This window comes from Podarcis vaucheri, assembly GCF_965113315.1.
Source record: "Podarcis vaucheri genome assembly, chromosome: 12".
NCBI lineage: Eukaryota > Metazoa > Chordata > Lepidosauria > Squamata > Lacertidae > Podarcis > Podarcis vaucheri.
In genome coordinates, this window is record NC_138750.1 from 8,125,500 (window position 1) to 8,140,382 (window position 14,883).

The 14,883-nt window shown below is 46.3% G+C and overlaps 1 protein-coding gene across 2 annotated transcripts in view; it reads left to right on the plus strand.

Moving 5' to 3' along the window:
- The first annotated feature begins 5,153 nt into the window (after positions 1-5,153).
- The window catches only part of ELMO1 (engulfment and cell motility 1), a 334,285-nt gene continuing 324,555 nt past the window's right edge, over positions 5,154-14,883 (plus strand). The window contains exon 1 of one of the 2 annotated variants that reach the window (XM_082192827.1): positions 5,154-5,754. The gene's annotated coding sequence lies outside the window, so the exon portion shown is untranslated. The remainder of the gene's footprint in view (positions 5,755-14,883) is intronic. The other variant, XM_082192825.1, reaches the window with a different exon arrangement.

Here is a 14,883-nt window from a genome sequence, read left to right on the forward strand (position 1 = left end):
TCATTTATGAATCACTTCCCATGATGCATCCCAAAGTGATTTGCAATATAGGGGAACTGTATATGAAATTAGGGGCTTTGCTCTTGCTCACCCTGCTCATCAACCCCCCCTGACACTCCCCCCCACAGTACCCCCCCTTTCCTCTTCCCAAACCAAGCTCTTTTCACACACCCCACCCAAGCCCATTTCGGAAGCCACTTCCCTCTCCTCTTGCCTTGCTCTGCATCCCTCTCATTCAGGCCTTCCTGCTCCATTATGCAACCCATTTCCACTTCCTCTCCCTTTCCCCCAGTCACTCTCCTTACTTTTTCAACTCTTTCTTGCACACAGATCACCCCTCTCCATGCCTTCTCCCCTCTCCTATTCTGCAGCCCCCTTTGCACACAAACCCCATGCTGATATATGCCACCATATCTTTGAGATGAATAGAATCACTAAGAGCAAGCCTGTCAGTTGGCTTATTCAATTAAAGAACATCCTCTGCTGTTTAAGTCTGCCGTTTTCCTCCTTGTTTCCCCACCCTTCTTTATTCAAATCCCTGCTGTTGTTTAAAAGTGCCATTTTTCTCACTGTCCCTCCCCTCTCACTCCCATGCCTTAGCCACTGGTGTTGTGCAGCCGGCCTTCTCTTTTGTTCCCCTACCCAACCCCAATTTAAGGCAAATCTGGGATTGTGATGCGGCACTATAAATCCTCTGATGAAGGCTGTGTGACGGCAGCCTTATATTTCTATGTCTATAGGAAGACAGGTCTGTATAAAAACTGTCAAGCAACTCCTTATATAAAAACAAGACAGTACAACAGAACTGCGTTCAGATCCAATACAGATACGAATTAGGATAAAGACCTCCATTTAGAAAGCAAAGTTAGCCAAGAGGATGCAGGTCATAAACCTGCCCAAATAAATTTTCAGGAGGTGGCATATGGATGCGCTGAGGCAAGGTGGGTGCCACAAATGGAAAAGTCCTTTCGCATGTTTGTGCCAATCACACCTTAGCTGAGACGTGGAAGAGGTCCTCTCCCCATAAGGCCCTTAGTAGGAACATATGGCAGCAAATGGTCCTTTAACTATTCCTCCCCTCCCATTTTTTAAATAGTTCTTCGTTAATTTTTTTCTTAATACAGAAAATAGACTATCACTCCCAATTTCAGTGCCTCAAACGTAGAAAAGAAAAAGTAAATAGTTTTACAAATACAGAAATCTTATAGCAAAGTTGGATAGCCCTAACATAAAGGATAGCAGTTGTTGGCTGTAACAAAATCCCTTGTTAATTTGACAGCGACACACATCTTTCCAAATATATGAGCCATATATATGTAGCCATATATTCCAGAATCCTGCAGGAGAGATTGCTCATTTGTAGGGATATTTGTCTGCATTAGAAACACCCAACAGTCAGCTGAAAATGTTTATTTCTTTTTTTGACTTCTAGCAGTTGAGTTGAGTCAATTTTTGAGTGCAATTTCCCACACCTTATTAAACCATTTTTGGAAGTTTATGCTGCATAGAGTTTTCTAAAACCTGATTATCAAAGTGGAGCTGCTGTCAACAAAAAACCGATGAGAGTCTTACATTGCAGGTCTTTCCCCCCCCTAATGAAAAGATTCAATACACTGGTGTTTCTGTTGCTTGTGCCCACACTAGTTTAGAGATCTCATTAAAGATATAGTCCCAGAAAGTCAGAAACTTTAATACATTCCCACAACATGCATGTAGAAGAAAGACCGCCACCCCAGATCCCCTCTAATGGAAAGGAGATTTGTGTGTGTGTTTATATTCTGACTCGAGTAAAATACAATTTCTGCATGAACCAACTGCACAGGCTAACATTTAGTTTCCGGGCCCAATTCAAAGTGCTGGTTTTGACCTATAAAGCCCCCAAAGGCTCAGGATCACAATATCTCAAGGACTGCCTCTTCCCATATGAACCAACCTGGTCTCTGTGATCATCTTCTAAGGCCCTTCTTTATGTGCCTCTTCCATGAGACATTGGAGGCTGGCAACATGAGAAGGGGACTTTTCTGTGGTGACTCCCCTCTTGTGCAATGCTCTCCCCAGGCAGCCTCACCTAGTGCCCACATTATATATCTTTAGCCGCCAGGTGAAAACATTTCTCTTTCTATGGCCTTTAAAATGTGTTTATGGCAAGGGGTTTGGGCGACGGGGAATTATTGGTCTGTTTTCATTTTATTATGTATTTTGTGTTCTCATTTTGTATTTGTATTTTGTGAACTGCCTTGTGACCCTTGGATGGGGGTATACAAATAATAATGATGATAGTAATAGGATGAAAATTTTGGTATTTTTTTGGTGAAAATCTTTCAGTCTTGTAAGTTTATTGGTTTTTAGGACTATTGCCCTGTCTTTCAGATAAAATTCTGGATGACCCTCAAGAGGAATCAATGGGAATATACCAGGCACCAGCATTTATTTTCTGAATTTCCAGATTTTTAATCAGTTGGATAGTGTTTTGGTTTTACAGGCTACTTCTCTGTTGTTGTTTTAAATACACTGATACAATAAAAGTCTTCTTATTTGTACCCAGCGTTTCATTAATGTAAGAAAATAGGTGCCTGAGTTGATAGACCTCTTCATATAATTTTAACTGTGGGATTTTGGTCCTTTAACTATTCTGATCCCAAACTGTTTTAGGGCTTTAAATGTGGTAACTCGTGCTTTGACTAGAGCCTGCAAACAGATTGGCTGTCACATGCTCGACAAAACCTTCCCAGTCAGTCGCTTATCTGCTATGCTTTCTTGCACCAGCAGTGATCAAGACCGAAATGCTGTCTTTAAACTAATAATTCATGACCCATAAGAACTTAAGAAGATTCCTGCTGGGTCCATTTAGTCTAGCATCGTTTTCCCATCGCTGGCCACCAGATGCTGCCACGGTGCAGGCAAGCAAGGCCTCCGCAGTTGGTCTGCAGGGGCACATTCTCTCTCAACAGGGATGGTCTATTCAGCCATCAGACCTAATAGCAGCCGATAGATAGATGGATGCACCCTCCCTTTTAAAGACATCAACCAGCACAGCACTTCTGTGGCAGTGAATGTTATAAATTAATGATAGAATGAGTAAAAAAGTACTTTGGTTTGGGTCTCCTGCATCTATTGCCAACCCATTTTGCTGGGTGACTCCTGTGCGCCAGCATCAGGGACTGGCATCACTGGGCCTCTGCCAAGGTCTACACCCAAACAGGGGGTTGATCACTGGGCCCTCAGAGCTCCCCTTGTTGCTGTCGCCCTCTCTGACCGTGGTGGCAGGGGACAAGCCTGAGGAGCACTCTCCTCCATCTGTGCCTTGGGCCAGAGGGAGAGGAAGCACAAATGGGAACAAGTCTTTTTTTTTTTTTACTAGTAAGTCACTGTTTTTCAGACCCTGTCAGGTGGCCTCCAGGATGTATGGACAGGATAATGTAGAATCTCTGTGCAAACAAATCCGGATGAATGTTCACTGTTGTATAACCTCCCCGGAAACAAATGAGAACAAATGCACAAGAGAGCGGGCGTCGTAAAACCGCCATGCAACCTTTGTGCATGCGGGCCAGGATTAATGCTCAAAACACAGATCCCACGGGCTTAAAAAGGGACCCAAGAGTAGGCAAATGTTCAAAACAATTTTAAAATCACTTGGCTCCAGAACCTGACTACTTTATAGCCCATTCACTAACAGCACAGTATATCTGGTCTACCCTAGTCTCAGTGTCCTCATTGCAGGACTCAGCAGGGAGGAAGGGGCCAAGACTAGGATGATCTGATTCTGCCCGCCTGTTGGCCTCCCTGCCTTCTGCTCTGCCAACCCCAGTGGGCACCAGCCAGCCAGGTCTTTGTGAGGTCTAGGCCTGTTCAGTGCCTGGACGAGAGACCTTCCACTCAGCCATGCCTTCTTTTCAGGATTTACAGGACTCCATTCCATTCCACAGCAATGGAGTGTGCGGATTCAGAGTTCTGTCCTTAGGGCACTTTCCTGCAAAGCTCGGGTTCCCCCAATCCTGCTAACGCCTCTGGTGTGTGGATGGTGGTCTTTGGGTCACAAAACAACTGACACCTGGAGAATAAGCTTCCTTAGCACAGTGGTACCTCAGGTTAAGAACTTAATTCGTTCCAGAGGTTCGTTCTTAACCTGAAACTGTTCTTTTTTTTAAAAAAAAATGATATTTATTGAAACAATTTTTAAAATTACACAGAAAAAAACAAAATTACAAAAAAACAAAAACACAAAAATAAAAAATAAAACCATCACTTTCAAATTCTCCATTTTCATTACCTTCTTTCCATGACCTCCTCCTCCTCCTCCCATCTCTTGTATCTTGATTAATAGTTGTCACAGCAAATCCTTTCCATAATTCATAATATTCTGTCATTACGTTACCTTACTCTATTATCATCTTGTCTTATAAAAACAACCTTAAAGCTTAAAACTTAAATCTTATTTTTACTAACTTCTCATAACCATTACCTTTTTACCTAGTTCTTTAAACATTTTTACAAGAGCCCTGAAACTGTTCTTAACCTGAGGTACCACTTTAGCTAATAAGGCCTCCTGCTGCCGCCGCGCCACGATTTCTGTTCTCATCCTGAAGCAAAGTTCTTAACCTGAGGTACTATTTCTGGGTAAGCGGAGTCTGTAACCTGAAGCGTCTGTAACCTGAGGTACCACTGTATACCATAGATGTGTTTGGGAGGTATGTGCGTTCATCTGACTTAATTTTATTCATTTATTTCACTGAGCAATCTCTACTACATCTACGCACTTGCCTACTCTCGCCTTTCACACTCGGTCTCATGTACGTGTGAACTATGGAGTTCCTGAAAACTGAACTGGAGCTGCCTCAAAAAGAAATGGCCAGAGTTCCGCCTGCGCCTTTCAAGAACAGCTTAAAGTGTAGTAAAACAGCAGCTGAAGCTTTTCACAGCATGGAGATAAACACCCATCACTTGCTACGAGGGGCAAAGCACGCTTTTCAAGGCTCAACTACAGCGATGGCTGGTTGCAAACAAATTTGAAACTGGAGGTATATAAATACATATCCCCTCGGGGTCCACAATTCTATATATGCGACGTAATGTGCTCACTGCCGCCCTCGCTTGCTAAGGATCCGCGCTGCTGCTGAGCTGCGCTTGCACGCTCCTCCAAAATGCAAGTGTTATCTTGGGTCAATCCCACGTAAGCGCAGCGCGTGTTTTGGGCAGTCGCTGCCCGCAAATCCCCCCCCCCCAGCCACCCTCCAAAGTCTAATGGGAAGCGGCTCCTGCCTGCGCGACACTCTTCCGGCTTGCAGAAGCATTTTTCAGCAAAACACACTCAAAAGGGCGCGTTGCTTTGGTTTTATTTTTTAAGGTGCCTTCCGATCGCCGAGCCGAACCGTTACGCGCCGCTCTCTTCTCGCCAAGGCCTGGCAAGTTGGAACCGCGTCGTTGCGCAAAGCCCTCGGCACTTCGAAGGAACCTGCCTTTAGGATCGCGCCGGATCAGCGCTTTAAATCCGTGAAGACCGAAGGCGGATGCACGGCGAAAAGCAGCAGCAGCAACTCTCCGTCTCCAAAGAAACGCTGAGTTTTTAAGAGCTCATCTTGGGGGAGGCTTCTTTGCAGATGCAAATCGCGTCTCCGGCCAGCAGGAGGAAGGAAGAGGAAGTGCGAGCGGCGGCGGCGAGGCTTCTGCGCGGGGTGAGCTGCGCGCGTTGGAGTCTGAGGATGGGATAGAAAGAGAAAGAGAGAGGCGCAAAGAGAAGCACCCAAACAAGCCGCGGTAAGAGAGGCCAACTTCCCCGGCGCAGGAGGCGCTGCCCGGCGGAGCCCCCGCCGAGCGCGGCGCCCCTCCAGCCTCTGCGGCAGCGCAGCCAACTTCCTCCTCCGCTCCGGGATCCCCGGGCTGCTTGCTGGGCTTCACGGCTAGGATTGCGGGCAGGGCGGGCTGGCAAGACTCCGGGGACGGGCGCTTGCCCGGGGGCGCGGGCTGCTGCGGGTTTCTTTTGCGGGGAGGCTGCCGAGCAAGTCCCGCGGAGTTGGCTGGGGTGGTGGGTGCCGGGGGTGGACCCTTCTCGCCGCCGTGGGGACCTGACGCGCGCTACCTGCGCTGCAGGGGCTGGGGGAGGCGCGCGTGGGAAATGCGACCCCTTTGCCGGGGGGGGAAGGCAGGGGCAGTGGCGTAGCGTGGGGGGTGCAGGTGGGGCCGGCCGCACCGGGTGCAACATCTGGGAGTTTGGGTTAGGGGGCGCAAATCCACCGGTTAGTGGGCGCAAATTACTTGCCTTGCCCCGGGTGCTGACAACCCACGCTACGCCACTGGGCAGGGGAGCTGATCCTGCAAAGAAGTGGGCGCGGGGTGGGTGGCCGCCCGCAGGGAAGACTTAAAGAGCAGAGGAAGGGGGCGTCCGGAGTGCTGCTCCTCTCCCCGGGATGGGTGGCCGCAGGTGGCCTCCCCTTCCTCGTTTCTGGCACGCCTGGGGCGGGGGCGGGCGGCTGCTCCGGAGCTGCCGTTTGTCCCCGGGGAGGGCGATGGAGGCGTCCGCGCAGCAGCCAAACGGGGGGGGGGGAAGGTGCGTGCTGTTTGGGGGGTGGGTATCTGTTCCGCCTGGGCGAGAGACCCGGGCAGCGCCTGGAGACAGGCGCCCTAGGGCGAGAAGGGGGGCGGAGGGAGGACGTTGCTGCAGTTGGGGAGGAAGCGCGCCTTCCCCCCCCCGCGTGCTCGCTCGGCAGCCGCTGCCCGCGCGTGGGGCGCTTGCCGGGGGCGCAAGGGGAGGATGGCGCAGCGCGCGCCTCCGGGGGGCGGCGTTGCCCTAGATCCGCGGCTTGGGGCTGCCGGCGAGGGGGCTGCTCTCTCGCCCCTCTTCTTCCTCCTCTCGACCCTTCCACCAGCCAGTCGCTCCAGGGGCTTTCCCCTTTTGCGCGCCTCTGCACCTGACTTCCCCGACCCGCACGTGTGAAACGATCGCGGCCTGATGCGGGTCAAGACGATAACCGCCTTACCAGGCTAGCTAGAAACTGGAGAGGGAAATGCCGCTGAGTTGTGGTTGGGAAATTGCTCAGGGACAGACTCTTGTAATATGGCACCTTAAGCGAGGACAAAATGCCTAAGGGAGATTTGCAAGCGGGTGGATAAGGAGCTGAGCACTTGACACCCCCCCCCCCTTACCTTATTTCTTGTCAACTGAGTCTTGCCCAGGTAAGCCCAGCCCTGTGTATAAACGTTGGTGGTGCTTGATTTTTATGCTGCTTACAGGCCAGAATGGCTTCCAGGTGTCTTGCAAGCATGACCTCAGTTATAAAATCCATACATGTTTAGAATTAACGCACAAAACAATTTCAGCAAAATGTTTAAACCCAGGTTTAAAATAAACAGTAAAACACACACATATATGAGAGAGCTTTTTACTTGGAAGCAAACCCCATTGAACTCAGTGGAATTTGCAGTGCAACCCTCAGTGGGAGCAAGCATCATGCGTCGATTCCTCTGTATCATTAGTTAAAAGCTTCCCGCTCCATCTTCTGAAAATCTCCTGCTCCTTCAAAAGAGGCTGCTTTCAATAGCCTTCCAAAACACTTGCTTGGTGCCAACTTCTGTTTTCTTTGAGGCCCTCCTTTCCTGTGAAGCCTTTGGGCCAGGCCCCGTGTGCCCATCCATTCTCCCCCTGCCCCCAAGTATTATTTGAATTTCACTGCTAGCTGCTTGGCCCAGGGCCCTGCACTTTCGTACGCTCTAAAGTGCACTCTGCACACCATATAAAAAAATCTCCAGTTTACTATGTGTGTATATATATCTATTATACACACACACACACAATCTTGATTATGATGGAAAGTTCTGTAAGTTCATGAACTGCATGTGACACTCATCTTTCAGCAAATAAAGAGAAATGTCACTTACTCAATCACAACAAAAAATTTGCAACTAATAATAGTATAGTTTTATTCTGCTGCAGCCGGGCTCTGTATGGAATTGAGTGACTGGGCAGCGAGAGGCAGGTGAAGGGTACCAGCAGGACTTCATGCAAGAGCTGGCATTGAAAACAAAAATCAGATGCATTCATCTAGTTGAGTTTGCAGTACCAGCAATTACTTATGATATTTCTGACTAAAAGCTAAACTTTCATTCCAATAGTGACTCCCTCCAAAGAGAGTTTTGATAACCACCGTTTTTTATCAGTTACAGGGTTTTGTGCTATATATTTTTACTTAAGTTGCTTTTGCACTTCTATGGTTTTTTGGTGTGTATTTAAAACATCTGAAGTATGCAATTTAAAGGTATAGTCTGGGTAAAGTTAAACACTTCACCCCCCGTTTTTTAGTGGGAGAGATTAAAGAATATGCTGAACTCAATTACTCTTTGGCTGGATATTGTCCTGTGAGTGTATCAGAACTTCACCCACAATTGTAATTATTTTTCTTTATTTCTTTTCCACTACTGGGGAGGGGGAAGAGTCCCAAAACATCAGTTGTATTTTCTAGTGCTGTCTACTGAAACCATTTGAATTTCTCTTCTTCCATTTATGTGTTTGTTTTTGTAATCAGCAAGTTCTGACTAGGCCATATTGTTGGGGAATGGCCTAGTTCAACTGAAATTTAAAAGGACCTTTTAGACTGATTTGTGCATTTTGAAAAATTGAGTGGACTGAGTCAGCAGTTGCATGGGTGGGCTGTGTAAATGTATAGAGGAATAATTTGGTTTTCCGTCACTTGTTATCTATAAGTATTTTTCTATTTCGACATGCTATATGTGCACAGGTCGCTTTATCACCTAGGGCGAATCCATACTAATAATTTGCTGTTTCTTACATGTATTAAGATACTCTCCTTCCATAGGATAAGGATGTCTGACTTTAAGTTGGTACTCATAAATTATTTCATGGCTACTAATTAGGGCAGTGAGATCTTTGAACCTTCCAGGAGCAGCCAGGCCCCGTGCTGTCAGCATCAAGCAGAATGAAGAGTGAGGTTTGTCACAGGCAGATTTCTGCCCCTTCCACTTCCACGATATCATGCTAAGCAGGAGAAATGTGCTCAAGAGTTACTCTTTTCAATTCTGTAAAATTCACAGAACGACCTACAGAAAGCAGATATTGTAGACAGCTCTGTTTCATTTTACTGCCATAGATGTCATCTACAGCCTCTTTATTCCCAGGGATTTCTGTTCCAGTCAATAAAACTGCCCTGGAGCAAGGGGCTTGCGCACTCTCTCGCCTGTGATGCATCCATACCTTCTGGTGGTGCGTGTAATGTGCCTCTCTCATCGTAAGAGAGGCATTTCTGGCCTCCTCCTCAGGTTATCAGGGTGCACATTTTCCCCTGGGTGTCTAGTGGGAGAAGGAAACTAACTAGACGGTTGATTTCTTCTTGAGACAACGGCGCATGTAACAGCACTTCCTCACAGGGCTCTTTCTGTGGCAAACTTCTGTGTGCTTGTGTGGCGCCGCTCCACCCTTCCTTCCGCCTTTTGTTTGCTGAAATCTCCTGGATTGTGCAGTTTGAGCTCTTGCCGTGAGGGCTTCGGCTATTTTCTTTTGCTTTTAGGATGTGATCTCATGCTTTCCATGCCGGCAATCAAGTGATCCACTGCCCCCCTCCCTTTGCCCTGGCACTCTCAAAGGAATCCATGAGCAACGTTAGGTCTGCATTTGAAGAGCGAAGGCCCTTGTAGGCCACTGCACACTTACCTGAGAGTAGGTCCCATTGAACTGGGTGGGACTTCTTTCAGGGGAGCTGGGTGTAGGATTGCATCGCAGAGGGACATTGTGTTCCAGCACTGCTTTGAAAATCAGGATGTCCTTTGTGTTTGGTGGGCCTTTGAAGTTACTGAATGAGAAAGACGGCTAAAATAAAGGAACATCTGGAGTCCCTGCTGCCTCCCAGCTTTGGGTAATTAAGACCATTCCACCAAGACCTTCTAAAATATCCCTTCGCTAATAGGCTGTACATGTTGCTATTCCTTTGATAAGACTCTTCGGAGCAGCCTGCCCAGCTATACTCAAAGCTGGTTTGCGTTTCAGAGTAAATGTGTTCCTAAACTTGCTTATGCCAAAGAGTTTGAGGTAAATAACAGCACGTAGAACAAACATGATGGATAGTTTGCGGTCCTCAAAATACTTGCTGTTTATAAAGGCCATTACAGATGAATGAAAGTTATTGAACATCTTGGGGAGAACTATGTGCTTTGCTGCAGAGATGAATCGTCGTGCTTTGCAAATGTCACCTTGCAGGTTGGAACATAATAAGGCTCTTTCCTTACACCAGGAGAGGACCCTTGCCCCAAATCTTGCCCCAAGTCTTGTCTGCACTGGAAATATCTCAACATTTTTGGACCCCAGGCCAGCCTTTAGCTGAAGGGCGCATTTGGCCTTTGTTTGTTACCATATCTTTGTATGGCGATTGTATTGTTGCTGCAACTGACCGTAGGTCGAGATAGGTCAGGTGGTGAACCATTAATCGCAGTGGTTCTCAAACTTGGCTCTGGCTCTGGCTGTTGTTCAACTACAACTCTCATCATCCCTGACCACTTGTCCTGCTAGCTAGGGATCATGGGAGTTGTAGTTCAACAATGGCCAGAGACTCAAGTTTGAGAATCGACCCACCACTTGGAGACCAGTGAGCTTTTCAAGATCTTGTGTCGCAAATACAGTCCAGGTCTTTCCTGGCCCTGTTAGCCGATATCTTTCAATTGCAAATGCCGAGGTTTAACATAGGAACTCTGTTCACTGAGCTAAAGGCTCTATTTTCCTATAAAATCTTTTTAAAAGAATCGTCTGGTCTTGTAATTGTTGCATGCCGTGAAAGATTTTGTTTTCAACAGCTTTGCATAAAACTGAAGTAACAATCATTAAACCGTTATTGCCTTTTTGGCATTACCTTCCATTTTAGTTTCTTAAAAACTGTAAAACACTTTTATGCTTCTCTGGTTGTCTTTTTTCTTTCCTTTCCTACCTGACCCGTTTATTATGGCCATAAGCCTTTTATTAGGACCAGTTCATAGAATCAGCAGAGCCTGAAGTCACATAAAGGAGCAGCCATAACACAGCTAAGCAGGTCTGGAGTTGGTCTGTGCCTGGATGGGAGACGGGCACACAAGGGTGAGGAGGTAGACAGCTCATGGGTAGAGCACCTCTTTTGCATGCAGAAAACCAATTCCTGTCTTTTCCAGTTAAAGAATCAGATAATTTGAAAGACCTCTTCCTGAGACCCTGGAGAATGCCTGTTGGGCTTGGTTGGGGGGAAAAATAACCTTATGCAGGCATGTGACCACTTCCTATGAGGGTAATTTGGTCTGGGCCATGTCGCACCATGCTTTGAAGACACTCTGAAGCTTTCCGTGACATTGGAGACAAGGCCCCAGTCTGCAGGAAGAACCAGGTCTTATCTGTGGTGACCATTCAAAATCTGTGAATCCCTGAGTTCATTTCCCGCAACAAACTTCTTGAATAAAAACAGCATGTCTTAGAAGGGGCTATGCAAAGCCCTTTTCTGACACAGTTTTCTGCATCCTAGGACAGTTTCCTGTCTCCATGTCATGGGTGAGCATTCAGACATGCAACCCCTTACTTTCAGCATTGAGTGGTGCAGTTCAGGAATAACGATGATGTTATTTACATAAACCAGCTCCCATCATTGTCTGTTGCCTTCAATTGAGAGTGTTTGGAGCAGATTGGCTAATGGCGGCCAACTTTCTCCCAAAGCTTCTTACCAGATTGTTGCAAGTTGCTGCTTTCTTTGAACGTTCCTGTCCTTTGCTCTCAAAACAAGCAATTCCATGTTTCTTTTATTTGGTCCTGGAACATCTTCATTCCTTCCCTTCTGTGATCCGATTATTGTTTGACGTTGGTTGTTGAGGAGCAAGTTGCTCCTTGTTGTAAACTGGCACGGTTGAAGAAAATTGATAAGTTTGTGTCCTTTTAAGTAGAAAAAAGTATGTCAATTATAAGATAGTATTTTCCTAAATCCTGGTTGTATGACAGCAGGTTACAGGAAATCTCACTTCCACCTTAGGAGGCCATTCACCAGTTCACTTGTAGAATGTTCAGCAAAGGAAGAAAAAGTTCAGTATGAATCGGGAACCATGCCTAGAGGACAAGACATTTAGCATCCTTCAGCCTATTTTTGTTACTTTTTTAATGAGAGCTGATTAATTAATGTTGTGCCTGACCTTTTAAGAGCAAAAATGCAGTACTTCCATTACAATAGATTTAGATTTGTGTAGCTATAAGAACATTCCCTGTACTGAATATGCTTTTAAAAAAGAAGACGATTTTGTGGCAAAAAGGGAAAAGTTATGTGTGCACTATTAAACTACTAAAGATTTCTGTTTAGTTTCCCCTTTACTTTCTGCTTCTGGAAGTCGCCGCCCCCCGCCTTCCTGCCCATTTTAAGTCAGCTGAGCAATAAACTTTTAAGACCTGGAATATTGGTAGAAATCAAATGCAATATAATACTATGTATTGCACCGCTTGAGGATACCAGCTCTGTTCGTATCACAGCCCTGGGTTTAAAAGGCAAGCAAATTTACTGCAAAGGCTGTAACTTTATCCTCTATTTAGTTCTCTGTGGTAGCTTGCTTCCAGGGTGCCGCTATATTTGTAAAGTCCATTTTGAAAGTGTTAAAAGTGTGATTTATTGATATGCTGGCAACTTTAAAGTTGAACCACCGCGCTTTTGAATAGGAAGTGAAACAGGAAAAGAAATGTACTGCGGAAGCAGTTTCCAAATATTTTGTTCTGGTTTCTATTAATAAAATTTATTTTGTGCCTGCTTGCTAGTTTGAGACACAATTTCTACATCTTTTTTCATTTTTATGCTGTAAACCTCCCTGGGATCAATGAATAAAGGGTGGTGTAAAAATTTAATGTAGCTTGGTGAAAAACCTTCCTTTTAAAAGTCCACCACAATCCAGAACAGGATCTTTAACTTCTATCTGAGATGCCTTCATGTCTCCTACCACATTCTTTCAAATGTGAACTAAAGCTGCAGGTTCATACATGCTTACAGTGAACTGGCTCCCACTGAACTCAATGGGTTACTTCTGAGTAGACATTCATACCTGTAAGCAGAGAATTACTTTTGTTTCAGGTCAGGGGTGGTGAACCTGGGACTCCAGATATTCTGGAGCAGGGGTCAGCAACCTTTTTCATCCGTCAGACCATTTTGAAAAAAAATATGAACGAATCCCTATGCCCCACAAATAACCCAGAGATGCATTTTAAATAAAAGCACACATTCTACTCATGTAAAAACACACTGATTCCCAGACCGTCCGTGGGCCGGATTGAGAAGGCGATTGGGCCGCATCCGGCCCCCGGGCCTTAGGTTGCCTTTCCATGTTCTGGAGCAGCGGTTCTCAACCTGTGGGTGCCCAGATGTTGTTGGACTACAACTCCCATCATCCCTGAGCTCTGGCCTTGCTACCTAGGGGTGATGGGAGTTGTATTTCAACAACATCTGGGGACCCACAGGTTGAGGAAGGCTGTGGAGAGTCTGGTCTCCCTCTTCTGCTGTCCTCAGCCAGCCAAGCCAATGGCTATGGATGATGGACAACATTAGAAACTCAGCCATAGAATTTCATCACCAAATGGCACCTTAAACTCAGGTTACGGTCACCACAAAAAGGTGCTCTTTTGTGATGGAGTTCTGTTATTATTCATACTGTATTATTATTATATTTATTAATTTCATTTCTATACCTCTTTAGATGTTAAAGAACTAAACTTAAAGTAGTTTGCAATGCGTTAAAACATGAAATACAGTGGTGCCTCGCAAGACGAAAAGAATCCGTTCCGTGATTCTCTTCGTCTTGCGAAGCAAGCCCATTGACAGATTAGCGGATTAGTGCCATTAGCGGCTTTTAGCAGCTTATCGGCTTATCGGATCCAGTGGCGTAGCGTGGGGGGTGCAGGGGGGCCGGCCGCACCGGGCGCAACATCTGGGGGTTAGGGGGCGCAAATCCACGGGTTAGGGGGCGCAAATTACTTGCCTTGCCCGGGTGCTGACAACCCACGCTACGCCACTGATCGGATCAGCTGATAAGCGGCTTAGCAGCTTAGAAAAAGGGGGGGAGGAAGAAAAACCCACAGGAACTCGCAAGACATTGTCGTCTTGCGAAGCAAGCCCATAGGAAATTCGTTTTGCGAAGCACCTCCAAAACGGAAAACTCTTTCGTCTAGCGAGTTTTCCGTCTTGCGAGGCATTCGTCTTGCGGGGCACCACTGTAAAACAAATGACAATATTTCAGATCCTTCTCTAAGTGACATTTTGCTTTCCTGGCACCCAGAGATCTCCACTTGGTCGGAGTTGGACCTGCGCCAGTTGCAAAATGCACTTGGCGCCTGGCTAATTTCTAACGCTGCCTGGGAGTGTAGTTCCACTGGCGCCTGGAGAGCTATATGTTCCCTATCCTTGGTTTAGTGCATTCCTTTCATTAATGCAGCCTTCACTAGTCTGGACACCCTCCAGATAACTTGGGCTACAGTCCCAGCCAGTGAGTCCTACTTTACAATGTATTGCTCTATAATTTTTATATCACTCTGGGATCCATGGTATTCAGTAAATAGAAGCTAGTTTTGAATCCCAGTTCAGCTGCAGAGCTTAGAATCAAAGCTTGTAAAACACTTTAAAATTATTATTAATACTCCTGCTGGGCTGGTTCAGTCAGTGGAGCATGAGACTCTTAATCTCAGGGATGTGGGTTCGAGTCCCACATTGGGCAAAAGATTCCTTCACTGCAGGGGGTTGGACTAGATGACCCTTGTGGTCCCTTCCAGTTCTAGGATTTTATTATGATTCTTTTTAAAAGAGGTGTGGGAAGACAATGCTTCACACAGATCATAGAATCATAGAATCATAGAGTTGGAAGAGACCACAAGGGCCATTGAGTCCAACCCCCTGCCAAGCAGGAAAC